A 27,315-nucleotide genomic window follows, 5' to 3' on the forward strand; every position below is an offset into this window, starting at 1 on the left:
TGCAAGGGGTTGCGTTACACTTTCAGAGGCTTGGGAAGAGTTTGAGGTGGTTATATGCAACAATGTGAATGTTGTGGGGACTGTTCACAGAGAAAATTCAATTTTATAGGGTTTTGGCTCCAGTAACCCAGCTAAACTGGTGTTTGCTTCCCTGGAGTGAGGTCACCTCCTGGTGATGCATCACTGCACAGGGATAGATGCACCCATGCCCTACCAGTGGTCCCACACGTGAGCTAAAAGAGACTTTCAGAGCTGCTGCAGACTAGGAGTGTTAGAGAACAGCCCAGCTCCTCTGAACAGGGACTGTGGGACCTAAGACTGAGGGAGAAAGAATCTAATAGCTGCTGCCAAACTCTGCAGGAGAGGGGAAATTCCTCACTAAGCATAGTGGATATTAATGCATACCCCAGCAAAGACAGCATATCCCACCAGGGGCACTACCTTTACCATCAGTAATATTGGAACACAGAGCAACCTCTTCTGGTTTGGAAGGTGTTTCACTATCTGCAGCACTGAATTCCCCAGCACAGTGAATTCCCGTCACTCTCCCCTCATTTCTGGGTCACATCAATGCTGACATCAAGATGCCTCTGGTGGGATGGCTGGCATGGTGGATTGGCAATGCACTCTGGCCAGATAATGCTTGGACCTGGAACAAGTGAGATCTAGGAGGTTAATCATGCTGTAGACTTGCCCCTAGGCTGACGGATAAAGTTAAATGTGTAAGTCAGAAACTTGCTTTGACAGAACTCTGCTTGCACTTCTGTATTTACCCATCTCTCCCATGGCCTTCTTATTTTCTCTTACTTCTTATATGTCTCTCTAGCACAATCTCTACTGTTAAGCTGAGATTTTGCTAGACTTCAGAGACCTTTCTATAAAAGCCCAATAAAAAAAAACAAAACGATTGTGGCTTTATAAAAACACATGAACATGAAAAAGTCAAAAGCCATAAACTCGTCTCCAGCTGAAAAGCCTCTCTCCACATGTGGACTAATGCTCTCAGGCAGGAGTGAGGTTCCTGGAGCTAGCCTGAGGGGCACAAATCAATTCAGTTTCCACCTCTGGCAAAATATTCAACCTTGGCACCTCAGCAGGGACCTCAGGATCCTTTTTATAGGGAATGCTGCCCTCATCCCCTACTTGATCATAGTAGAGCTCTGTTAGTTTCCATGCTTACATCCTCTTCACCAGTCCCAGCCAGGGACTTGTATATCTAACAGTCTTACCTTGCAAAGGAGTTCCCAGCAGATGGGAAGGCTATCTCCTCATTGTGATCTAACCTACTTACATCTTTTGACACCTGGTTGCTTCTCTTCCATTCTTTCTTTAAATGCTGAATCCAAACTGACTCAGCTCCATACTGCAGCTATGTCTTATTCTCGTGGAGTTAACAGGCTGGAAAACACAGACTTAACAGTGACCAAAAGTAAATATAGTTGTGTCAGTGTAGTTCTCAGTTGGATCCTTAATACTTTTTTCCTTAAAAAAAAAAAGTCATCATGCACTTGTCTCATATCTGTTTTCTGTGGTCAGTCAGTGCTTTCCCTGGCATCCTAGGAACTCTCACAGAAATATTCTGGTGAACATTAAAACCACCCTGGTTCTATGAGATTCCCATGGATAGATACTGATTGTACATGACAGTTACTCAGACGTGTCTGGGACATCAGCAATACTGAAAAAAATACTAGATTTTTTTTCCCCCTTTTTCAGATAGAAGGCAAAAGAAGAGGATATCCATATCTCAGGGCTATCTGCCCACTCTGAATTTCTAAATGAAGTACTACTAGAAAGATGGATCGTGTTTTTAAAGAAAGATTTCTCTGTATAGCAGAATAGGCACTACAAATAATCCCCTGGAAACCACTGAAATTGAACATTAGACTCAACTGTGTAATTTTTTAAAAAAATTCAAAATTTGAAGCCAGAGCAACTGGCAGAATAGAGCACCAAGCCCAGATATCTCCTAATTTGAGAGAAGGTTAGAAAGAGACAAGAATCCACACTCACAGATGACTACTTAGTCAATTGACCTTGCTAAGAACACACAGAATCCTTTGTGAAGTACAATCTGGGTGGTTCGGGAGGCCGATTCGATTAATCTGCTCTTTTTCTTAGTCTACAGTGACTCTGAGACTCGTTTTAGAAGGAAGAAAATTCCAACAGACCTAGAGCATCCATACAAAGCCCTACTAGCATTTACAGGTTAAAGAGAGGTGTTTGTTGTCTGCTTTATGCTCAAGGAGAAGGCAGAATATCAATGTTTTCTCACCATAACTACGTTTGATCTGTCGCTGTGTCTGAAGTCCACAAGATGACATAGGAGTCTTGTTCTTCTCCCATTTATTTTGTCCTATCAGTGTTTCCCAGTTTTCTTGAAACAGGCAATTCTTTTACCTGAGATGGGCGTGGACTCCCCACTTCGTCTTTTGTCATCTCTACTGAATTGGCAAATTAGTGCCAATGGCCAAAGGGCAGCATGCTCGATCTTCTGTTCCCCTGGGGCATCTATTCTGCAAGAGAAGAGACATGGCCAAGAGTAAATCGCACAAACACTCTGAGCTAGAAGTTTATCTCCAGGGCTCACAGCAATTCAATCAAACTCATATGTGATTAACCCCATTATGAACTCAGTCTGGGAGGAGACTCCTAGAGAAACATCTCTGTGCAAGGAGAGTATCAAGGTCTGTGATTTCTGCCTAACATCCCATTCTCTGATCACGTGCCTGCAGTTCCCCATGCTTCCAGTCATTCCCATTTCACACCTCCTTCTCCAGAGAAATAAATGAACTAATGAGATGTGAAGCAATCAAATTGGAGGTAATAATTAATGACAGAGCAGAAGTTAAATTTGTGCGAGTAAAGGGAGATCTTCACATAATGAAAAGCTAAGGAAGGATTAGCTCCACAACACAGAGGTGACCTTAGAGCTTCTATACAAGTGTTTTGGGAGAAACAGACCTGAAAACTACAGAAGCAAAGGTTAGTCCCCGCTTTGAGGTTTGTCACTGCAAAAACATTAACACCCCACACCTCCAAAGGTTGTGGAGTTAGATTTGAGGAGGAGAAACTCAGGTTTGGTTTTGCACCATTTCTCTCTGAAGGGTTCAGCCATGGGCTAACCTCCATGCCCTGTAACATTTCAGAGCAATCAAGGAAGACAGACAGATGGAAACACAGGGGGATGGAGCGAAGCTGATTTATATGCAGCTGAAACACAGCCGTGGGGCTGCTGCCAAACCATGTAGATGTGGTGGCAACACAAACAGAGACACACAGAACAGCCTGTGCAAATATAAACACTGCCACACGTGATGAGGGTTCACCGAGTTCATGCAAACACCAGGGAAAGAAAAGAAGAAGAAAAAAAAAGAGACTTAACTAGAGAAGCAAGTGTAAAGATTATGTCAGAAACAGGAGTTCTGTTAAACAAGACAAATAAGTGCAATTGCCCCTTCTCTTGTCCTGCAGAAAAGCATGCTTAGGTGTCAGAAATTTGCAACAGAATTAAAGGACACTGCCCATCTTCTGGCGTTCCAGGTGGTAGTCTTAACACTCCTGTAAATAACAGTTGTCATTACTGATCAATTTTCCTCTCCTATCTAGATCTTGTGGCTGGTAGATTATTACATCATATGCCTCAGATTGATTATTATGTTTCTTTCTCTGTCAGCTCAGGGTTGTTTCCAAATGCAGATGGCTCGTTACAGAAATCTGGCCTGGCACAGGCTGCTCCAGCAAACTGTCATTTCTTCTCTAGCTTTCCCATGCGAATCTAGATCAAGTCCAGCAGAAACTAGAAGTCATCATCCTGTTAGAAAGGGCTTGCATGGAACGAGTTTCTGGATCCGTGTATAGTCCTTAGAGGCTAAGAATTGTAGGGTAGAAACCACTGAAGTAATTATTGCTGACTGCCATCCTAGGACAGAAGGGGCATGGAAACTAAACATTCAGCCATAGCTGAGGATGTCTCCTCCACCACCACGAAGTCCTGCTGGCCACAGATGTAATAACAAACCATATTCTTGCTTTGGAGTATCATATTGCAGAAATGCCAGTGCAGCATTTTTATCAGCACCAAACTGCAGAAAAGACTGCATTCCATATAGCTGGCTTTCCAGTATGGAATGCTTTTCCTTCACAGCAACAGCTATTGCAGCGCTTTTCCTGTTGCACGTGCCCCTTTATTCACACCCTGACATCCCTCTAACATCTGTCTCTTTGCTGCCATCCTTTGGCAGCCTCCAGGTAGAAAGGGGGAACAGAGTCACTGAATGCCATCTGTGAAGCCTTCAAATACCCCCATCAAAAGCTAAGCACTCAACAAAGCTGTGGTGTCTTACTAAGAGTCCACAGGGACACCATAGTTTCCTTTGGGCTGAGAGATTAGATGGTTGGAGCATAGGATTGTAAGCCAGAAGGCTCCCATCCAAGCCCAGCCACTGAGTCAAAGTCCATAACCACGTACAGGTCTTAGCCAAATACAGCTGTAAGCAGAAAGTTATATCCATGAGACTGATGAGACAAAGTGTCCTCTTGTTTGTTGCTGTCCATAATACTGGCCTGAGCAGGCCACGCTGGTTAGTTAAAATTGGTAAAGATATCCTTGAACAGCATGCCTTGCCATTTCAAAACCGTGAGCTACAGACACTCTCGCTGTCTGCACGTCCTTCATCTGCCCGCAGAAGTCAGCTCCAGAGATGTAGAAAATACCCTAAACTTTCACTGCTGCAGTCTTACTTCTTTCACAGGATGGCTCTCCCGTACAGAAGAAGGGGGACAAGACTAGGAAGATGGAGTTTAACCTTTTGTATCTGCAATGTAATGGAAAGCATAGCAATAATAGCAGAGCAGCACAATCCTAGGCTGCAGCAAATGAGAGCAAGCCCAAATGCAGCAACCATGGATGCAGAAACAAAGGAAGAAAAACTGCTTACCTTTAGAAGGCCTCTACTAGGCAGGGATCTCCAGTGAGATGCTCTTGCCCCTACTGCCAGTCCTTAAATGAGGTCTGGGAAGGGGTGGAGCCAGGATCGGGCAGATCCTCATTGCATGCACCTGAGCTCCCCTGGGTTGGCCCTGCCTTCCCACCAGGTGCTCAATCACTGGTTCAAGCTGTGACTTAGCATTTCTGCTCCAGTACCCTATAGTTCCTTGTTTCTGTGGAATCTTTTAGTCTGTATTGGGTTAGATGCATTGTGCTGGCTTGTAGATGATCTCCAGCGGTCCCTTCCAGCCCATGCTTTGTGATTCTGAGAATCTCCCTCAGGTACTAATCAACCTGCCTGCAATAATAAATAAAAATACATGCTATGCTATTTCAAGATCTTAGACTATCATATTGATTTCCTTCAGATTTATAGTTTCTTAATGATTCTTCCCTTTTTCTTCAGCATTTTAAACTCTACAAGACTTTCTCAACAGTTGTTAGGCTCTGATGTTACCTCATCTACTAGATGACTGTGCCTTTTGCTCTCCAGACAGACTGAGAAATGAAAATGAAGTGACTATTGTTTTTTGCATCATATTCTTGATAAGGGGGCTGGACTGAACTCTAAAATATAGCAGCAAAATGTCATTTGTTTTTTCAGAAATGCATCAAAATGTCTCCACATCTGTTTATATTCTCCAGTTCTATATCTCATCTCCACAGGGACTGAGCAACTCTGCTTGGTCTCGTGTTGAAGTCTGGATATTTGTTCTGACTCCTTGGGAAGGCTGTACAACCCAAAGCACAGTTCTTTTGGATACATCTCCATTCCAGAAAGATCACAGTTCAATTTTTTCTTTTTCTTTTTGTATTTATAAAGTTGTGTCTGTAGTGTGAAGGAGGTTCAGTTGACAGTCCTGGAAATGCTGGTCTTCTCCTTAGCCATAGTAGATGCAATGTAGATCTCACCACTCCACCCACTGGCAACAAGGCCTTAACTTGGAACATCAGGAAAAAAAAAGAAAAAAGAAAAAAAAAAGAGCAAATAGAGTTCACTCTCCGTGACCAAACGTTAGCTCCTCTGCTGTTACAATCAATAAAAGTGGCAGTTTTGAAGCAAAGGCAGATCAGGGCAAGTCTTGCTTACCCTCTTTGGATTAGATACCATCTGTTCTTCCATTAATAATCAGTTCCTAACACACACATTTCACCAACTTTCCTTGGTTCCAGCCAGGAACTCTGCTAGCAGTGACTCAGAGTTGCTCCCAAACCAATCACCAGCACCAACCTCAGTTCATGCAGTACTTTGAAGATCTGGAAGGTCGATAAGAATCCATATTTCTCTTGGTTACCCTGCACACACCACCCAGCTCTCACCATTCCCCAGCTCTGCTGGAATGCATAACCAAGCCAAGACTGCTATGATGCATTGGGCATGAGTGAGGGCCAGCAGTAAGCCTGACAGCAACCATGGCTTCAAATTAATAAAACAAAACAAAGGAAAAAAAGTTGAAAAACAAATTAAGGAAGACAACCAGCTTCTATATAAAACTTTTCCATCTGGAATTTCTTCTGCAAAGAAGTATCTTAGCTAAAACCCATACCAGCACACAGACAACACCAAACGTGTTTGGAAAGCAGGTAGAGTGTTCTTATGGTTCCATAGCCCTTATTTTTTTTTCATTTGCAGACAGTTCCATTCATATTTTGTCCCCCTGTCCTTCACAGGAGCCCCTTGTGAGCATCTACTAAATAACCATGTTTTAACTTCCTTGAAATTCATTCTTAACTCCTTCTTTCTTTATAATATGGAAGGCAATCTGAGCACTCGTTAGGTTTCTGAGATATGTGATCATTATGTTTCATTTTTCCTGTTAGTCAGTATCTCAGAGTACATTCATCTGTTCCCTTTCTTTTTGTTTATGCACTTTAAGGGCAATCTCGTATTGGCTTACGAATGGATTTCACGAGAAACAATGAGGTTAAGTGAACTCTGTTAATAACATTTGTTTTAAATGTGATACATTTCTCCTCCTCCTCCGGTTCAAAGAGAAAAAATCTATTCTATGGAAAACGTGAGGTTTGGAAAACGTTTTTAAGGAATAAGATGGGGAAGACCAGATGAGACAATGGTTACAAGTGATTCTTTTTTCCCCAGAAATGGCCATTAACAGGTGTTTGTAGGTGTTGGCAATGGACCTACAGGTAAATGAATGGAAGCGTCTGGTCACCCACAAGACTGATCTTTTCAATAGAGCTTGTGTCACGTGAATAAAGTGTGAAAGAAGGTGAAATCTGAAAGGGCACTTAGAACTGTCCTCCAACTGTATAACTTCAAGCTCATTCTGTCCAGGCTAATTAAAACCTTTTGGAACTAAATGTCTTTCAGGCACAGAATCATTGTTTCGGTAATCAGAAGAGAGTGAAGGCTTGTGTGGTACTTACAGCTGTCAGTGATTTCATGAGCTGTTGTAAACATCCCTGCCACTTAAAGATCATGAAGCATTTTGAGAATACGTTGACCGTATACTGTCACGGTCAGCGCCTTTTTAGTAGAAATGAAAATGTACTTAAGACCCCATGGCTGGCTGTGATGGATCGGTTTGCATCGTAAAAAGTGAAATGCTTTAATGAAAGTGTGCTTTATGAGTCTAGCTGTTAGCCGTGGGGGTGTCATCACACTGTAACCTTCCAGTTCTTGCTCTCTAGGATGAATCGAAGGCAACTGGACCAGTAATTTATTACAAAGACAGGTGCTGGAGACAGCAGAGAAGAAGCAAACAAGAAAGCAAGAAAGCAAGATGGAGAGATGGACATGCTTAACTACAAGATACAATTTGCCTGGACTACAATTTATTTGCACACCAGATGTCTGTATGGTTCAGGCTGACAGCACTGCAAAGGGTGGGAAGTTTAACGCTGCCCAGAGCCAAATAAAAGGGAAATAAATAAAACAAAAACAAGACTGACTTTACAGTGTATTTCCTCTCAACCCGCTTCACCAGTAAAACCTGGGTCTTTCCAGTGAGCAACACACCATACACTAACACTTTCCCCTGCAAACGTGTGTTTGGAGTCTTCCTCCCAGCTTGATCAGACCAACTAAAAAACTGATTCTAATTCAGTAGGCCGAGGGAGTTGTAAAATGCACCTCTCTAATTAGTGTATCAGTTTGAGAGTGAAGGACTTGAGTGAAGAAATGTAATGATGTCAGTTCTATGATATTTGAATAGGCTTATTTGCATTCCTCACCTTATATATTTTTTTCTTTTTCTACCCATCTTCCTTTCTTCACCTCTCTCCCTTCCCCAGCTATCACTGTTTCTTTCTTGCTTCTTGCCAAGTCCATCACATACCTGGGGTCAACTAGACAGTTCTGCAGATGGGTTGACAATACTACAAAACAGTCAATATGAGATGTTCCTGTCTGGCGTACAGATGGGAGACTCATAAACACTTGATACACCCAGTCCCCCATTACTGGTTTAACAGTTTTTTATTGGAAAGCCAAAAACTTCCCCAGGCAGTGCAAGTAGTTGCCATATGTTCAGAATACTAATAGAGCCTCTAAAAATTCACGTGTTTTTATGCTAGAAGAAAAAGTGAGATTCTTTTCTTCCTCGTATGCTTTCAGTGGTTGAGAAACAATTCAACTATATGGGCTGTTCTGTGGGTATTGGCAGGCTTTGCCAATTGGATGTGTGTGGGTGTGAATGATGCTTTTTGTCTTAAGTCATTCATATTGATTGCATTCAGAACATTCTGCGTCAGTATCTTCTGGCCCTGATGATACCTCATCACAACTCCTCAGAGGCACCACCACTTAATATGCCTGAGTCAGAGCACAGACTAAGCGGTGGAAAAAGGCTACTTCGTACCTCCAGAGTTTTGCTCAGCCCTGCACAGAGCAATGGACTTATTTGAAGCTTGACTGTCTTCAAATGAGAGATAATTAGGAGCCTCCTTTTCCCAGTATGATTCCAAGTGTGAGCTTAGGGCATCTACCTCTGCATAAAGAGAAAATCACAGGGCAATTCTTCCATGTGTGGGGCCTAAAAGTGTTCTAATATCCCACTGGAATAATCAATCTTCTTTAATTCCTTTGGCTAACCAGAAATGGAGACCGTCAAACAACTACAGGTGCTTTAGGGAGCAGGGAACATGATAAAATAACCCTTAATCTTTATTTTTTCATTAAGTGCTAGGAACCAAACACCTTTACACTGTCTGATGGCACCCTGAAGACGAAGGGCTTCAGCAAAGACCACATCAGCCTACAATGGTGGAGGATTCCAGCTTGCATTTGGAAGGGAAAAGTCCATTACTCTTGGTTTTCTGGCTGGATTACTGCAGAGAAACTGCATTCTTGTTTCTGAACCCCTTTTGTGGTCTGAGATTGACAGAGCATCATTCCTTGCACACCAGGAATATTTGAATGGCGTTGTTGCATGCCACCTTCTGTCCCAGCTATACTCATATTTTTCTGTGTATTATGTATTTAACTCCCTGAGGAAACTGTAAAAAGTTTTGCAGATCTCAGTGAAAACAAACTGGCTTCTCAGTGAGACAGAAATGAAGTGTGCTGAGAAAAGAACACCTCCAAAGGGAAATTCGGAGTTATTCCCTGAGACTTGTGCCAAATTACTTTGTAGCCTCAAGGACTTAGTGGCCAACAGAGACTACATCACTCTATTAGGAAAAGGCTAGAAAAAAAATGACTGAAAGTGCTAAAATGCATTGTGTACACAGTGTCACTCCCTGACCTCAAACAGATTGAATCACCAGCCCTCCAAAAATACATAATATAAACAAAAAACGTCTCGAGAAGAAACATGGAAGGGCATCCACATAGAAAAGACGTAGAAAGGAGCGCTCTGATGTAGATCATAAACAGCTAAAATACAAGAGGCAAATATAAAACTGCATTTGAAATATGCTAGTACCCGATGACCTCATCATGCTCCCCAAATGAGGGATTTCAACCCCTTTCTGAAGAACATGCCCAGTTTGTAATAAGTGAGTTGTTCCTGTGATATCTTCAAGGGAACTCCTTGGATTACTCATTAGATTCAAATCTTGGCACCTGCATCAGTATGCTGCTGATTCAACACCCAAATCTGAAGAATAGCCATTGGACAGAACTGTCCCACTCACCGCAGCAGTGCTCCATGGACAGCAAAGCAGCAGTTGTGATTTCCAGCCCCAAAGTGGCAACTGACTCATCCCACCTGCATTCTTGAAGCCTTAGCGTCTTCCTACCGGAGCCTTTTCTTCACTGAATGTCTGTGACTTTGGAACCAGCATGTGCAACCCGGGGGTGCCTGTCTCTGCCCTTTCCTGAACAGCATTTTAGACCCATGAATAAGTTTCTATCTAGCTACACTACATTAAAAAAACTAATAGGCATCAGACTCCGTGGTGATCCTCACTGTTAATACAAGGAATATTTCTACAGAGGAAATGTATCCAGAAGTGCCTAATGCATAAGAAGAGATACAAAAGTTAGTTTCAGTTAGAACTTTATGTATGCAAGCTGCCTTTAAAATCTTGTTGGTTTTTTTTGTTTTTTGTTTTTTGTTTTTTTGTTTTTTTAATAAAAGGCTGCATCATCCCCAAAATATTGCTGAAATGTGCCTTAAAAAAGCATAATTCCTGGAAATCTGTTTCTTCTTCTGTTAGTTGAAAAGGGAAGAAGAAAATGGTCTGCATTGGTAATTCTTTTGTTCACAATACAGCACAAAGGCCTTGGGGTCCTCTGCAGTCTTGTGAAGTACTGCTTATTGTTGCTTGCACTGGGAAAACAACTTTTCTATCTTCCTACATGTGATGCAGGAGAATGTTTATGTAATAAATCAGATGGTGAAGGCTGGAAGGACTCATTCTTATCTACACTGAGGCTCATCACATCTACATGAGGTTCATCAACAGTTTCAGCCAATTATAAGTTAGGTTCCTATATCAAGCAGCTTCAGTTAAGGAAGAAAAGAAGGCACTGACAATCTGGAATACCCCCCACCTCTGATACAGGCTAGGATAAATACTCCTCAGAGATACACATCTTTCTCCAGTGTCTAAACAGATAGCTATACAGCTCAAAAATACCTAAATACTAGACAGCTTTAAAATTAGGTGAGTTTAATCCCACATTCAGACTGAATTCCTGTGTAACATTAGCCATAGCACTCCCTAGATGAATTCATTCATTTAAAACGGCTCTGTATTTGTAATCCTTTCCCACATTTCCAAGAAAAAGAACTACATATGTTTGTGCGAAAGTGAAAGAGAGAGAAGGGCCCACTGCGGCCCCCCCTTACTTCTGCTTTGTCAGGGATTGCTTGCCATGAGATGCACAGCAGCTCCACATCCTTCAGAAAGTGTTCATTTTCAGAACAAGCACACCTCACTGCCAAGAGGTGTTACCAACTTTGTTTGCTTCCTGCATTCACGTTCTTCCACTTCCCACTTCGATGAGAGCAAATGATTGTTTCTCCTCCTTTTGATTTACACCCTGCAGTGGCATTCCTCTGCTTCTGCCTTTGACCCAGGGAACCTGAAGACCTCAAAAAGAAAGGGAAAAAAAAATACTGACTGCTAACTCAGTCCTTCCTAACCTCAGCAGTCATAGGTGACTAACCTGGAACCAGCTCCTTTCTCACCGTTCCATCCTCCTCCTTCAGCTTGGTCGCTGGTAAATTCCATCCCTTTTCCTCTTGGTGGGAGTTCTGGGGACTTTCCCACCCTGTGTCACCGCATCTGTTCACTAAAGCCACAATCTCACCACAGCCTCATTTGTCAAATGTGTTGTGTAAGATTCAGCCTCGTGGGCTTTCTCCAGAGTAAGGAGACAAAAAGAATCCTCTGTGGGAGCAGAAGCACCATCCTGCTCTCTCAGGGTGCACCAGAAAGGGACTTTGGCCTCTCCATGTCTGAGTGATTTCAGAGTTTAATCTTAACTGGATTTACAGGACAGGAGGAAGATGCTCGGAAGTGCCTGAAAGTACACAGAAGAAGCCACTTTAGCACTAACAGCCCAGCTGAAAACCAGGGTATTGCTAAGGGTACCACAGACAGACATCCTCTGGCTGTCCCTCACCAACCATCTGAAGATGACTGGCTCCTGATCCGTGCTTGGGGCAGGTCCCACTTTCCAGCCCTGTTCCTAAACCGCTGCTGTGTTCCCTGGCTGTTCTCCCTGTACTTCTAGCAATCCTTGCAGTTCCTGTGTGTGGCAGTGCCAGATCCAATAAATGAGCCTTAGTAAACTTCTTAACCTCTGTCCTGTTTCATGCATACCATGTAGAAGGAAGCTCACTGGAACAGATACAGGTGACAGGACATCAGACACCCCTAGTCTGGGGGGAGCAAAATGTGGAGAGGATAGCAAGGCTGAGGTTTCATATGGTCACCCATCTCCATATAGCCTTCAGCAGGTAAGAGAGCTTCACTGCACAACAGGGGCAAACCAAAGGAGGGCATCCAGTTCTCATGGTTAGCATGGAAGCTTCTCCCACTGTGTTTAAACAACGCTGCTTTGTGGACTAGAGCTATGTGTAAATATCTTGGCTTCTCATCAAGTAACATTTCTCACCTCATTTTGTTAATGACTACCAGGAGGGAAGTATTTGGTATTCCTCATGAACTCTCGTGGCAGTTCCAGGAAGGGCATATTTAGGGTTTGTCGCCCATCCCAGGCAATGTTCAGCTTACAGAAGCTGCCAGGGAGCTGGAAGATTGTATAAGGACACGAGAACAGCTGAGCTGGGTCTGACCACAAGTCCATCTAGCCCCACAGCCTGGGGAAAGTAGGAATGGGACAAATATATATGCTATTTCCCCCAGGACTGACTAAACATATTTAATCTCTGCATATTTGGTAACTCTCAGTGAATTGCTTCCTCATGGTACTCATCTGTTCTCCTCCGGAAACCTTTTCTGCATCTGTGACATCCTCCATCTTCCTTTGGCTGATTCTGACCCTGTATCCCCAGTGCCATTTAGTGCCCAACTCACAGGTGCCAACCTCGGTCCCCCTTCCCTATTACCTCTAACATACAGCATCTGTGAGCTGCGTGCGGTGAAAGAGTTAAAGCTCAGCCCTCCAGCCAGCACACTCCAGCACTCCAGCCACAGAGTATGTGCAGAGATAATGCTCCACACATGTTCTGTACTAGACAGGTATGCAAGACAAGATAGCAATCAGCTGACACATTTTGTAGTTACAAAGGCTGAGAGTGCTGAGAACTCCTCACGCACCGGGAGGAAGGAGAGGGCTCAGCGTGTTGGAGCACAATGCCAGGTTCTGCTTCGGCTCTGCACAAGTGAGAAAGCTTTCTTCAGGTTCTCCCAGCTGAAAGTGTGTGAATAGCTGGGGCTGGGGAAGAAGTTGCCCCCTGCCAACACACACACACACACAATCGTTTCTTCCATCCGTATCTCCCCGGGGCAACTGAGTTTCTGGTTAAACCCAGTGCTGAGTCACTGACACATAAATTCAAACCAATATGAAAGCCTTCCTCCTTGACAGCAATCCAAAAAAGCACAAATGAGCAGAAGAGATGGAAGAAAAAGAAGTGAAGAAGCTGGGAGTCCTTAAGAGGGTCCTACAGGAGCTATCTCAGCACCTTCTCCCTGCAGCAGTCTGCCCCAGCAAAATCAGAGCCAGCCCTTTCCTGACACCCCTGCCGCACAGTGACAAACCAAAAAAGTCTGATGCTGATTCCTGAGAGATGCCAAGCAACCCTCCACTTCCACGTCTATCAGGAGACGGCAAAGCTTTGCACCTGGTAGGATGAGATCTTCTTGGTCTTGGAGGGGAGATCCCATTTTATGGCTGGAGATGAATTACAGCCATCTGAGCCCTTGTCCCATGCTGTGATGGGTGGCAGAGCTGCTGTCTGAGCTGTTCTGGCCAATTTTTACAATGGTGCCATTATCCATCAGCCATCTGGTAGGCGTAGCCTGTACTTTTTCTGCATCTAGCCCTGTGTTGGCAGATGTCAGATGGAAAGGAAGGTTGGCGGGCAGAACAGGGATTTGACATCTTGTCCCTTTTCCCCTTTGCTAACATTCCTTTGGCTTGTAAGCCTGACAAACCAGCAGACTGTTATCAGATAAGTTCTCTGCAAGGACATGGCTTCACATGTTTTTCATCTTTTTCTTTTAAGACTTCAACAGCCACATACAAACAGATTTCCCAGGAGTCAGTGAGGAGAAGCCCGTTCAGTAAAGCAACTAGGTGAAATTCAGGGTTTAGCTTTGTTTGCTGTAGGAAGGTGGAAATGACGCATCCTCCAAAATGTCCTTGGGGGGTCACTGGTATTCTTGGTTATTACAAAAACTCTTGTGAGCATCAAGGGCAATGCAGCGTGTGTCTGGCAAAGGAAAGCAGGAGGAGGATGGAGGCCTTCAACAGGTTGCAGCTGCACAGGTTTCATATTAAGGCTGCCCCACAGCCCCTTTATCCTGTAAGGAAAGGATGCATTCTCCACCAAATACGGCTCTCTTGCCTCAGCTGATGATGCTGTTTGCTGTTATTCATTATTTTAGGACTCAAAGAAGGGATTAAGGTCCCATTGTTCTCAGCACTGAATTAACAGAATAAGGATGGGAAGATCTCTGGTAACCAAGCCCAGCCGGAGAGGGACTCCTGACAGCCAGCCCCTCTGCTGGGTGAGCTATCCTGGGGGCACTGGGCTGGAGCTAAAAGTAAAAGGAGAACCAAGCGAGCAGATTTGCTGCCCGCACCACAAGGCTGCGGATGCAGCAGAGCTGTGCTCCTCTCCAAGCAGGCCTGGTGGCTTCTGCCAAGGGCAGACTCATCGAGAAGCTTGTCCAAAGACAGTGTGTCTCGCTCTCCGAGTTTAACGTGACGCCTTTTGGTCTCTGCAATTCCCCTAGCACCTCTCAAAGGCGCATGGATTTGATTTTGGCAGCTGTTCAGTGGGCCACATGTTCGGCTGATCTGGATGATGTGATTGTTTTTGGGAGGACTTTCCAGGAACATTAAAATTGCCTGGAGGACGTGTGTAGCTGGCCAGAGCGGGCTGCTCTGAAAGCAGAAACCCATCCAACTGTGACGAGTGCCGGTCCCAGGTGCAGCCCGTTGGTTGTATCATTTCTCCAGCAGGGTGTGCCTCCGCATCCCACCAGGACAGGCACTCTTGACACAAACCCACCCCAGGAATGGAGCTGGAGGGAGACACTCTGGCCCTGCATGAGGTATGTGAGTCCTAGTTTTGCTCCACATTATCTGGCAAAAGAGGAAGAAGGGGAGGGAGACATGAAAGAACAGCCTGGACCTGAATCCCTGGCCGGAGGGCAGGCTCGCAGCAGCATTTGTTAGCTTGCTCAAGGTGTGTACATGGCACTGCTGAGATGCTGGTCCTGCTGCTTGCCCATATCGCTGCCTTCCTCCAGCACTGCTTGGCGTTTGGACCTCAGAAATGCATCCCAGGGAGGTGGCACTGAGAAGTGCTGAACTGTACAGCACAGCGCTCCTCAGGGTTTCCTCCAGGGGAAGGAAAAATGAAGACTTTCTTGAATAAGCAGGGAGGAAAAGTAAGGGATGTTCCTTGGAATAAGGTGTAGGGCTCCTTCCAGCTGGATCTTGTGCCTGAACATCAGCCCAAGAAGCTGCCACGGGCAGGAGTGGTGGAGCCTGGGGTTGGTATCGTGCTGGCTACCAGTGAGCAGAGGCATGGGGTGCACTGCGCCAGCAGTAGCATTCTCAGATCAGATGAAGTAGATCCTGAAACGCGGAGATTTCCACTGTCATGCTTGGCTGATAACGTCAGAAAAAGGACTCCACTTCAAGAGAGTTTTTCTGTCCTCAGGAGAGAAAAGGAAAAAAAAAGCAGTAGTATTGTGCCAGCTTCTCCATATACAGTGGAAAATGGCCAGCGTGAGGTGGCTTTCTAAGTGAGGCCACTAGAGTACAGGGAGCACAATCCCTGCCCTGACTGCTTGATCCTTCATTCCAGACTCAGTCTTTTCTTCCAGAGCCCTCCTGGCCATCTCTCAGCATCTTCCTCTACAGACCTGCTTGACCTCTCAGGAAGGGCACAGATGGACCTTTGAGCAGAGAAATTCTGAGTTCAGATAGGGTTACTTTTTGCAGAAGCCTTTCATAAAGCAAACTTCGCACAAACACTCATGGCATTCAAAAAAGGATGAGCCTCCTTGGAGGCTCATCACATTTCTTCCCTATTTGTAGTGTGCTTCAGCAGAACTCGTTGTCCATCACATCCATGTGTCCAAGATCATGATGTAGGAATCCCGGAGCGTGTGTGGAATTGATTGCATTTTGCTGTTGGATATGTTAGCTAAAATGCAAATTAGCTGTCACTCTTGGATCTTACATGGTACCAAGCTTTACTGTGCTTCACTTTTTCCCCTTGTGTTAAATACACCCATGTGGGAAGGATGGCCTTTCCTACGCACCTAGCGATGCTGATAGCTCAGCCAGGCAGAGAGATTTGGCTGGGCCCATCTGTTTATAATAGCTTACAAATCTCATCACTTACTTAAAAACTATGAAAAACTACGAACCACACACATATGCTGCTAAATCATTTGGCTCCACGTGGCTGGGGGAGCCCACCAAGCCTAAGCAGAGTGCAGAAACCCAACAGAGAAATGTAAGAGTAGGGTATGAAAACAGGACTGACAGGCAAGGGGGGAGTTAGCCCCTGTACAGCTAGAAATCTGTTTGGAATTGTCTCAGGTAGGAGCTGCAGCCCATTTCCTTGCAAACCTTTGGTACAGAGCTGTCAGCTACACTTTCTCTATGCTATTATGCACTGCTGCTGGCATCCAGACTCTGGGCCCACCAAAACACAGAAACACTCCAGGTCTCAAGCACAGGTCCTTCTCTAGTGAGTTGTCACAGCTGCACCAGAGAGAGTTCCTGCTTTTCCTATCAAGATATCAAAACCTGATGGATGGAAGTGGTTTTTTGTTGTTGTTGGTTTTTTTTTCTTTTTTTTTTTTTTTTTTACTACTAGCAATTACAGCAAAGCAAAATGAATTGCTTGACACAAGTTTGGGTTACAATAATGCAGCTGATGCTGGGTCTCTCGAGAAAATTAATGCAGCTCAGCCTGGAGAATGTGACTTGCAAGAGCAGCAGCCAGCTGGAAGGCTGCAAACAGCCCAGTAAAATGGCAAGGCTGACAGTTACTACCTTTTCCTGGCTGGTTGTGTATCTCTTGCTAAAGAGAGGTGACAACCTTTGGTCACTTTATGGGCTTTAATCACAAGCAGAGCACTCAGCGTGAAAGCCTAGCCTCCCATGGCTTGGCATGCTCTGCTGTGGTCCCATAAAGTGCTCTGTGGCACTGGGGTGCTGGACATAGATGGACAGCACAGCGTTGGGCAGGAAGAGGGAGGTTTGGGTGCTGGAAGGAAGATTTTGGAGCCAGCACTAAGATCAGTGCAGCGTGCAAGATGAGTTATGTATGTGGGTGGCTGCAATGGGCCTAAACTCCAGGCACTGCTGGAAACAAAAGCATGAAAACTTGGGCTTGTCTCATGCAACCACCCCACACCTGTTGCAGGAAACCATCATTTTCCACGGCTGCTCCCTCACTATTTGAAGTGTGCTGCTTGTTGAGGAGCTCAGCTTTGCACCACTGGAGTCAGAGCCTGAGAGATAATGCAAGACAGAAACATAACACACTGTACAACTGTCTACGAGGCACATCTGGATACAGCGTAAACCTCACCTCTTTGTCAATATAATACTATGCATTTATTTCTCCCTCTGGGAAAAGCAAAAACAGTTCAGGTCTGAGCAACAACAACAACAAGAAAATCTAAACCAAAACTGTGATTAGCAATGTGGAAACGTTGATGTAAGAGGAAACCATGCACAACGTGGACTGTTTTAGATAAAGTAGGTGAAACATGCAGCTCTGTCCAAAACAGAAGCCAAAGCCCCCTTGGGCCACGTTTTTCCCATAGATGACTCCTAGGGAAAAGAAAGAGAAGCACTGATCTGCAGGAGTAATGCTCACAATGGGGGTTACCCCACCTGCTCACTTCTAGATGTGGCCCAGACGTAGTTTCACTGGGTTCAGGGGGCTTCCCTTTCCCACTCTCCTGTCCTGGTCACCTGAGAAGTGGTCAATGTGACAGCTTCTCCAGTACTTATCTGAGCAAATATCTCATCCCACAACCATGACCATACCGATATACCTCCTAATTATCACCATCCCTCCTGCTTTGCCCACGTGGGACTGGCCACCCTCATCCAGCGCTAAGCATCCCATATACTTTTCCTGCTGCCATGCCACCATCCTAGGTTTCACAAGAAGCTGACACCAGCTTCTCCTCTCCTCTCCTCACATGGTCCACATCCAGCAGATTATGTATAAGCACAGATGGCCCTGCATTGTGTGTTAATTGGGGATTGTTCCTTTTTATCTGGTCACTGAAGCTTGTCCTGGACTTTTCTTTGATTTCAGAGGTTTTTGTATGAAGCTACCAGGCAGAACTGAAAGGCTGGTCAACAAGACCTTTGTGAATGCCCTGAATTGCATGAGCTGCTGGGGCAGCCTGTAGCTGTGCAAACATGCTGATGGCTTTTAAAGGCTCTTAAACTATTGATACAGGGCATCGGGGTTATGTGGGATGTATAGAAATTTGACCCAACAAGGAAGAAAATGGATGTAGAGGAGGAGATGCTACGTTCCTCCTACCCCATCACCTCTAACAAGTCCCTAAGCATCAGGGGTGAGTAAGCCCAGCATGTGCTACAGGCCAGTCACAAGGAGCAGTTTTCATCACCCATTTCTCAAAGCTGTGTAACATCCATGCGCCATTCTGCTCTGTCTGGGTGGATAAATGGGAATGCATTTGCTTAGAGCAGCCTACGCCCTCCCACAAGCACTTCTCAATCTGGCTATAAAGCATAGGCCAAGATGTTGCATACAGAGATGTGACCCTTTTGGGTGCCTCTGAATGGCCTCTTCAGGCCACTACAAGTCCTGTCTCCTTGTTCTGTTTTCCTCCCTCCCTAAACCACTTCACTCCTACTGGCTAAAGCAGCCTAGAGCACAGAGAATGGTGAATAGAGGGCAGAAGGAATGGCTGCTGTGCATCAGACATAAGGCAAGTGTGGATGCTGCAGATGTTGCAGAATAGGTCACCTGGAAGTATGGGGAGAAGAAAGGGAGTCCTCCCAAAGCCATTAGTGTCACGGTGATGGAGCAGGACCTCCCACAGCAAGGGAACAGGGAGGAGGAAAGGAAGATTTTGAAGCCATGATGAGGAGCTCCCAGCTGAGGAGCTCAGTGACAACAGCCCCCTAACACACGTCAAGCTCTTAGGAAGGAGCAGCCTTCACAAGCTCCGCAGCACACCTGGCCATGCCCCATAACGTAGCATAGCTCATCCCACCACCTCCATTCCCCTCGTGAATGCAATCTGCCAGCAGTTTGTGGGAGGTCTGAGCTGACAGTGTGACTCTTTCCATCATCAGTCTTTATGAGGGAAAGTAACCCTTAGCTATGACATCCAACACCTAATAAAAAATTGCCTTACAGACTTCTGACAGTCTTCCTTGGGACCTCTCGTTGCAGTTACACATAGGCACAAAACCTGGTGGCGGGGGCAGTTCTCATGCAGGTGGAGCTGTGGGTGAACCCTTCCCACTGCAAGAACATCTTTGACAGAGCCTGGCTATAAAACATAATGCAGGCATTCCTTAGATGGCCATGAACAAACCTCCACCTTCTTGGAATGAGTGAGGCAAGCGAGCAGGCCTTCGACTCTGCTGTCAAGCAGTATCTCAGCAGGGGAGCTCTCCTTTGCCCTCCCCACATGCATCCAGGCATCATTAGCATCGCTAGCGTGTGGAAGTCCCCATCAAGAACATGACCTCATTGTTTCAGCAGCTGCATAAATGCAGCTTAAAGATGGTCTCTGCCCCCACAGAGCCCATATTAATGTGTAAAAAAGCTACATGGGGAACACAGCCTGATTGAAAAAGAGTATAAAGGAATAATAAGATAATACGGTAATATGTCCTTGGCCTGTCTCCCTTTCCTCAGTGTGTTACTCTCTTGACCCTGATGATGTGATGTCTCATTTACAGTCCTAGAAATGCAGGCCATATATATCCCTGTAAGTAAGAGATCAAGGACTGCACTCTGCAGTCTGATTGGCAGAAGCCAGCCCAGCTTGGCTCATAACTGAATTCCCTTCCCTCCTCCATGGCACAGTAGTCACCTTCACAGTCCTGACAGGGAACAGTCCCTGGCACATGGTGTTCCCCAGACCAAGCTCAGAAAACACAGGTGGGAGCTGGCCAACTAAAAGGAAATGTCTGTTACCCCCACTGTTTGATACTAAGATGTTGAGATGAGTTGCCCATGACCACAGGGAAAATTACTATTATAGACCAGGCTGTCCTTTCCAAGGGTCAGACAAGTATTTTTCAGGTTAGAATCAATCCTTCTTGCATATCTATTGCTTTTTTAGCACATCATTCAGAATTAGTTATCACTTAAGGTTCAACCTTGTAAGAGGGTCTAAGCACATAAATTCTCACTTGCAGAGCTGCGTGCACTTGTGGGTGTAGCCAAGCTGCGAGGAGTACCAGCTGTGCATGCAAACAATCACTGCCAAACACCATGAAGGCTTTTTTTCAGCCAACAAAAGTGATTTCTCTACCAGCTCATGGTTGATGCTGCATGCAGTGCCCTGGCAAACATGGCCTGCAGTATTCAAGTAGAGGCTATTCTGGCACAAGGTCCTTTAGGATGATTGAGTTAGCTCCAGCTGAGCCCCATATGTTCAGCCGCTACTTCTGATCCTGCACCAACTCCCAAGCTGCAGAGCAGTCATACCAAACCTGCACCAGTAGTGGTTTTGGACACCCTTGAGCTATGGCCTGAAGTTAGCCCACTGCAGGCATTTATTCCCAGGGCCGTGGCTTAAACTATAGGGAATTTGGACCTGGGAGCCCTGGATGGCACAGGGATCCCACAAATCATTTCTCCTTTGAATTAGGAGGCAGCATTTGTCACACCTCCATTAAGCAATTATAATTAGCATCTTAGAGCTGTAAGATCACACTGCCTGGAGGTGAGGCTTTACCACGTGTGGCTGCAATGGCTGACACATCCTGCCCCCACTTCTGTCTCTTCTTCTTACTGCTGTGGAATGTCTGCAGCGACAGAGTGGGGGTGGGATTTATTTTTTGGGTGATATAAAGTGAGTGGGGAACAGTGAGAAGAGAAGCGCTTATTTGACCTTGAGCGCGGGGAGAAAGCATAACACGCGGTCTGTATAAAGTTTCCTCTTGAAGAAAAATAATAATAATAATAATAATAATAAAAAGTCTTTTTGTTCCTCTACCAGAGAAGACTGTAAAAATCTGCTCCTGCAAAGCTCAAGTGGATTTCACAGCCAAAACGGGGTCATTCAGAAACTGCTGCCAGGTCAAGTTTTCACTTTGAACATTTTCACAGTTAAAGGAGGATCCAGGACATGTAAGAAAACCCAGCCCTACACTTTCCACTCGAAACTGCTTTTAGCTTGAACTAGAAGGTGCAAAGAAGAGAGCTGAACTGCTTGCGGGGGGGAGGGGGGGGCTCGAGTGGCAGGGCTTGGGTGATTTGTTTATCTAGAAAATCTCTGCATCTGCTCTTTTCAGTGAAGTTCCCATCGTTTTTTTTTTTTTCCCTACTCCGTTTTCCAGCTGTGCAGCACAAAGCACATGCAGGTCAGCAGCCTCGCTGAAGATCACAGAGTGAGTCAGTGGCTCTGGAGAGATCAGAGCCAGGAGCCCACTGTGTGCCAGCTCTTTGTGCTTCCCTCTGGCTTGGAAATCCTTTCAACCCCAGGTGCTAAAACAAGGTGAAGCAGGACAAATTCCAGACTGCGGCTTTGGCGGAGGCTTCTGAAGGACTCGGTGGAAATGCCACCGCAACGCTGTGACACCAGGCAGTGCTCAGCCACGTTTGTGCTCAGGGGTAAGGGGACTTCTGCATCTGCTGCTCCATGATTTGCAATAGCATTACATCCCACTGGTCTGTCACAGCAAAATCTGACAGCACTGCAGGTTTCTCAAAGACTTAATATTTCTACAGTGCACCGTGAAAACTGGCAGCCAGGAGAAGAACACCTGGAATGAAGAACCCGCTATAGGATGAGCCACCCAAGAAAGGGTTGCTGCAAACCAGGGGCTATGGCTGCACTCACTCAAGCAAATTAAACAGAGCAGGGGGCTCAAGCACCAACATAGAATCATAGAATGGCTTGGGTTGGAAGGGATCTTAAAGATCACTGAGCTCCAACCCCCTGCCATGGGCAGCATTGCCACCACCCCAGATGAGGCTGCCCAGGGCCCCATCCAGCCAGGCATTGGGAGCATCTATGGATGGGGCATCCACAGCTTCTCTGGGCAGCCTGTGCAAGTGCCACACCACTGCAGCATGCGTTTGTCCACACTATTGCTGGCACACCCCTCATCACTGCTGTCATAGCATCTTCTTGTCTTTAGGATGCATATCACACAGGGAGGGAACGTGCCCACACATAAGACGGGTAACATTTTTCCTGATTGGACACTCAACCTGTTAAAAGTGACCTCTGTCTTTTCCCCCAGATTACAGTGCCTTCATGCTAACGTTAACTAAAGCTCTAGCCAGCTATAAGTTTTAATATCTGAAAGGACTGGGGAAAAAAAATGAAGGAAAAGAATGGGGATTTTTTTTTAGAGAGCTGTTTTGATATGTGTATGTATATATATATATATATATATATTTATATATAGCCTTTGCCAGAGAGGATCTTGATTTGTTATTGTAGAGCCCCTTGGAAACAACAGCTGACAAAGGAGACAGTAATTTATAAGCCCTGAGATACATTGATTAATTGTGGCCATTTTGCACAATGATACTGGGGTCCTTTAATGGGAGGTCACTCAAAGGTACAGGGCTGAAGTGAATAGATTATTACGGGAGGGCTGCTGGTTAACAGCGACTGCAGAGCTGTTTGTGAACAGGGGGCTCGGCTGGTATGAACAGGATATTCATGAGCACGGCACTACAGAATGGTTCGTTGTTGTGGTCATGCGCTCTGGGCTGCTAATATTCGTGGGTGCACTTGTGTGGGCACGTTCAGTTTATTTAGAAAATAAGGGCATTGAAGCACTTGCTTTCCGAAGGGGGAAAAAAAAAAAAGCATGGAGTAAGAATAACTCCAACTGTGCAAATACTGAAGAGAAAGGAGAACATCTCATTCCCTTTCTCACGACTTTTTAAATGACAAAGCAGAAGATGTGAAATGCTGGGCAGAGCCATTGCCTGGGGTCCCCAGCAAAGGCTGCTAAACCAATAATCTTGCTTTTCCTGACCTTGCAGCCTTCTAACAAATCCTTTCTACTTTAGCAGGATTTGTTTCAGAGAACTCAGCTGTGTAATCTGGTACTCTGGTAATGTCCTCATTTAACAGATTGAAGGCCAAATCCTGCTCATAGCTGCCCTGGCGCAGTCCCGCTGCTTTTGGTGCGGCTGCTCTGCCTGAGAGCAGAGAGTGACGTTTTCCCATTAATCTCATTCTCCCTTTCTATTGTGTTTCATTTTACGGTGCCCTGGAAACCAGGAAACCTGTATGTCTTCAGCCATTTGATGTACAGGAAATGCATTCGCTTAACTAATCTTTTCCCTCAACAGAGATGGGTTTCTGTTGGATTTTTTCTTTTTGATTTTTTTTTTTTTCCTCAGAGCTGACCTCACAGTGCTTATGGAAACTGGTTGCAGTAGAGAGGAAAAAGATGAAGGTTGGTAACTCAGCAGCCACATGTATTACACTTGGTTAGAACTGTTTCTAGGAAGCTCCAGGAACAGAAGTCTGGAGTCCAAACTTTGCCTACAGCCACTCTCCAGCTCCCCTTTCGGCTACAAGAGCAGCCCTTCTGGCTCATCTATGGGCTGGAACGGATGCAGGCAGGAACAAGCTGAAGCCATCCCATGCAGGATGCATTCATACCCGGGTGATCACAGCCATCCACTCCTGCCCAGTCCTGGAAGCGAAAGTGCTCCCAAGCCTGCTGGAAAAGCAATGGAGTCCAAGGCACAGAAGGATTCTGAGGAACCTGTTTCCGAGGAAGGCACTAGCCCTGCAGGCACTGCAACAGTCACCAGTCAAGTGACCCTGGAAAGGACAGCATTTCTCAGCATCTACCAAACCTCTCAAAACTGGAGACATCTCAGGTCCCCCACACCTATGTCTAGCGGTAACACACTGGAACAGGTTGCCCAGAGAGGTTGTGGATGGCCCATCCCTGGAGGCATTCAATGCCAAGCTGGATGTGGCTTTGGGCAGCCTGGTCTGGTGGCAACCCCATGGCAGGGGGGTTGAAATTAGATGATCTTTGAGGTCCTTTCCAACGCAGGCCATTCTACAATTCTATGATCTCCCTTCAAACATGAAAAAGCTCATTGAGCACCTTTAACCACACAGCCAACTTTTAGGTGCACATGGAGGGATGGGATGGTGTCTCCAAGCAGAGCTTGTCAGGGTATATGAGGTACTACACTGATTTGGAAGAGGGTGAGCAGAGCCAAGGATGAAATGGTGGAAGGATTCATCCTACAGGACTGTCAGTGAGGCCCCTCCAACATCTAGCACCACTGCACTTGAAATATGTTCAGATTTAGGAAGGTTCGAGCAGACTGCTACAGTAAAAGGCTGGAAAAGTTTGCCTGCTCTTTGCAAACCTGAAGCTTTAAGAGGTGGACAAAGTCAGCATAAAGGAAGAGATAGAAAGTCAGACAACATCTGCTATTCACAGACATGGGGACCTCAGAAAAAAGCATCGAGGATTTGGCAGCAAGTAGTGGATACAGGCAGAGCTAGAGCAGAGAGAATAGCTGCAGGAGTCAGTCACCTGGGAAAGCTGCTGCAGTAAACCTTGTATTGGATCAGGCAGTCCTGAGGGATTTCTGCAGGAGGATTGAGGCGGCTGCTGAAAACACTGGGAAAAGAGTGCAAATGGGCCATAAAAATGAAGGCAAGTGGGAAGCATGGCTTTTTTTCCCCTCCCTTCGGCTGAAATTTGTGCACAGGCTTTTTTTTCCACAGATGAAGTCCTTGTCCTTCTGAGGAAGAATACATCACACTGGTATATGAATGACTGCAGAGTCAGTGCCACTGCCAGGATGCTCATTTTCTGTGCAGCTTCCTAACGTGACATTTCAGCACCATGAAAGGGCTCTCCTGCTGCAAGCAACAAAAATCCCTGCTCTCCTCTCAGCTCTTGCAAGTTGCCTGCTCTTCATGACGCTATGTTCTCTAAGACTATCCTGTCAAGATAGTGCACATTTCTCTTGAGCCCACAACCAGCATGTGCCTGTTTTGCACATGCTGGTTCATCCCCAGGCTCTCGTTTGAAATGCAAAAGTTAGCTCTCCTAAAGGAAACGCAAGGTCTGAGGGCATCGTTTACACCAGACTTTCTCCAGACAGCAGGATGGTGACCAAAGGGCCGTGCATCCCAGCAGATCATGAGACCCACTGCTCTGGAGATGATCTCCTGGAATTTCCTTTTGTAGGAGGGCTTGGTTTCCGCGCCCTGTTTCCATTACTGTCCTCTCGCCAAGCAGTACGCAGTTGGCTGGCACTTTCCCGAAACCATTTCGAGCAGTGCCTTCAAAGACGCGACGTCACATGTGCCAAAGCGTGACTCTGGTCTGAGTGAGTTCCCGTCAGCCTGACGCATGGGGGGAATGCTCAATTGATTCCTGATGCAGTTACACGCATCACAACACAAAGATGTCACCCACCAGAATGAGCGCGTTGAGTCACTGCATTTCCCCAGGCTGCAGAAGTGCAGGAATCATAATCATTTCCCAGCACAGACCTATGAGGGTGCTGGCTCCAGCACTTGCATGCTCCGCTCACCCTCTGGATGGCTTTTCCAAGCAGTCAGCATCAACACAAGGGCACAGGCATGCCTGTCTTTCCCTCCGTCTCTCTCAGCCTATCATAGCTGTGAAAGGAAAATATGTAGGTACGGTCTCTCTCTCACCATAAGCCTCTATATCTATCTATCTGTATCTATATATCTATCTGTATGTATCAGCATATATATGAATAAGTGTATATATACACACACGTTTTAATATGACATTTATAGCACTTCTTAAATACTGATTGAAACAATGATTTATGAGTTTTCAAATAAGGATTTACGGGCCACCCTCAGCACACTGGGCCAGTGAATCCACTGGGCCATTTGCCAGAGAGCATGATGAGGTCGGGAAGGTGGCAAGGATTCTTGCTGGGTCATCCATGAGCAACACTCATGGGTATGTGGGAGAGCCAGGAGAGCAGGAAAAAAAAAGGAGTCAGGATGCTTCCTAGCAAAAACAAAGTGCAAGACAAAGGCGATCTTGTTCACAAGATGAAGATGTCTCCTCTCACCAACCAGGCGAGAGAGTCAGGGTAGCAGCCTGCTAGCAGATCCCATGGCTCTTGACCTACATGCTTTTGCTACTATAGTAGAAGAGGGGCAACAGTTCGGGAGCTCCGCTGTAAGTCGTTCGTCAGGAGCGTGAGAGAAATCTGTCCTTGGCTTACAAACACCACATACAGCTCTCAGCTTTGATGACTGCAGCTGTCTGTGTTAAGGGAGCCGGCAACTGGAGAGCGGAGGAGGATGCTGGAAAAGGGGGAGCGGGAAGGCTTTTGGTCCTGGGTGGACAGACAGACAGACAACTATTGCCTTTAGGATCCTCGGGGACAGGTAAATTGTAAGGGAAGCCGTAATATGCCATAAAACAAATATCTCTTGTTGAGGCTGTGATTTGTCACAGCCAGGAGAGTTATGAATTTTAGCTCGAGAGTCAGTATTATTTTAGCTTACCCTTGAGGGTCAGGATTCACAGGCTGGAGATGAAGTGGATGTTGTATAAAAACCATCTCCCCACTGGCAAGTGGGTGGTTGTGCTCTTCACTGAGTGGTCTGTGTGATACACAGTTTCTGGGAAGGCATTTGGTGTAAGGGATGACATATATCACGTTCCAGGTGAGAATGGTGGGATCCAAAGCTCTTGATGGATCTGAAGTGGTACTGCTCTGAAAATGGAGATAACTGGGTCACTGTGTGTTAAATTAACGTCTTTAAGATTTTGCTTCTGATGAGTATGTACATCCTCACACCTCTGTCTCAGGACAAGAAGGCAGGTTTCACATAGGAAGTGTCAAGTAGATGCAAGGAGAGGAAATGATAACCTGAGTTGCAGTGCAAGTGATCCCAGCACTGCAGGAGATTGGGGAGGACGGTGGCCTCAGAAAGAAGCATCAGGAGAAAGGGGCTGGTTGAAGAAGAGCCTTGTGCCTTTTGACAAGTCTGCTCTTTCCCCTAATTGCCAT

General features: G+C 45.7%; 1 long non-coding RNA gene across 1 annotated transcript in view; it reads right to left on the minus strand.

Moving 5' to 3' along the window:
* The window catches only part of LOC107053888, a 56,696-nt gene that overhangs the window by 21,014 nt on the left and 8,367 nt on the right, over positions 1 to 27,315 (minus strand). The window contains exons 3-4 of the long non-coding RNA XR_006939921.1: positions 4,941 to 5,931; positions 442 to 4,817 (exon numbers count right to left, since the gene is read on the minus strand). This is a non-coding gene — a long non-coding RNA (uncharacterized LOC107053888). The remainder of the gene's footprint in view (positions 1 to 441; positions 4,818 to 4,940; positions 5,932 to 27,315) is intronic.

The sequence above is a fragment of the Gallus gallus genome, chromosome 7, assembly GCF_016699485.2.
Source record: "Gallus gallus isolate bGalGal1 chromosome 7, bGalGal1.mat.broiler.GRCg7b, whole genome shotgun sequence".
Taxonomy (NCBI): domain Eukaryota; kingdom Metazoa; phylum Chordata; class Aves; order Galliformes; family Phasianidae; genus Gallus; species Gallus gallus.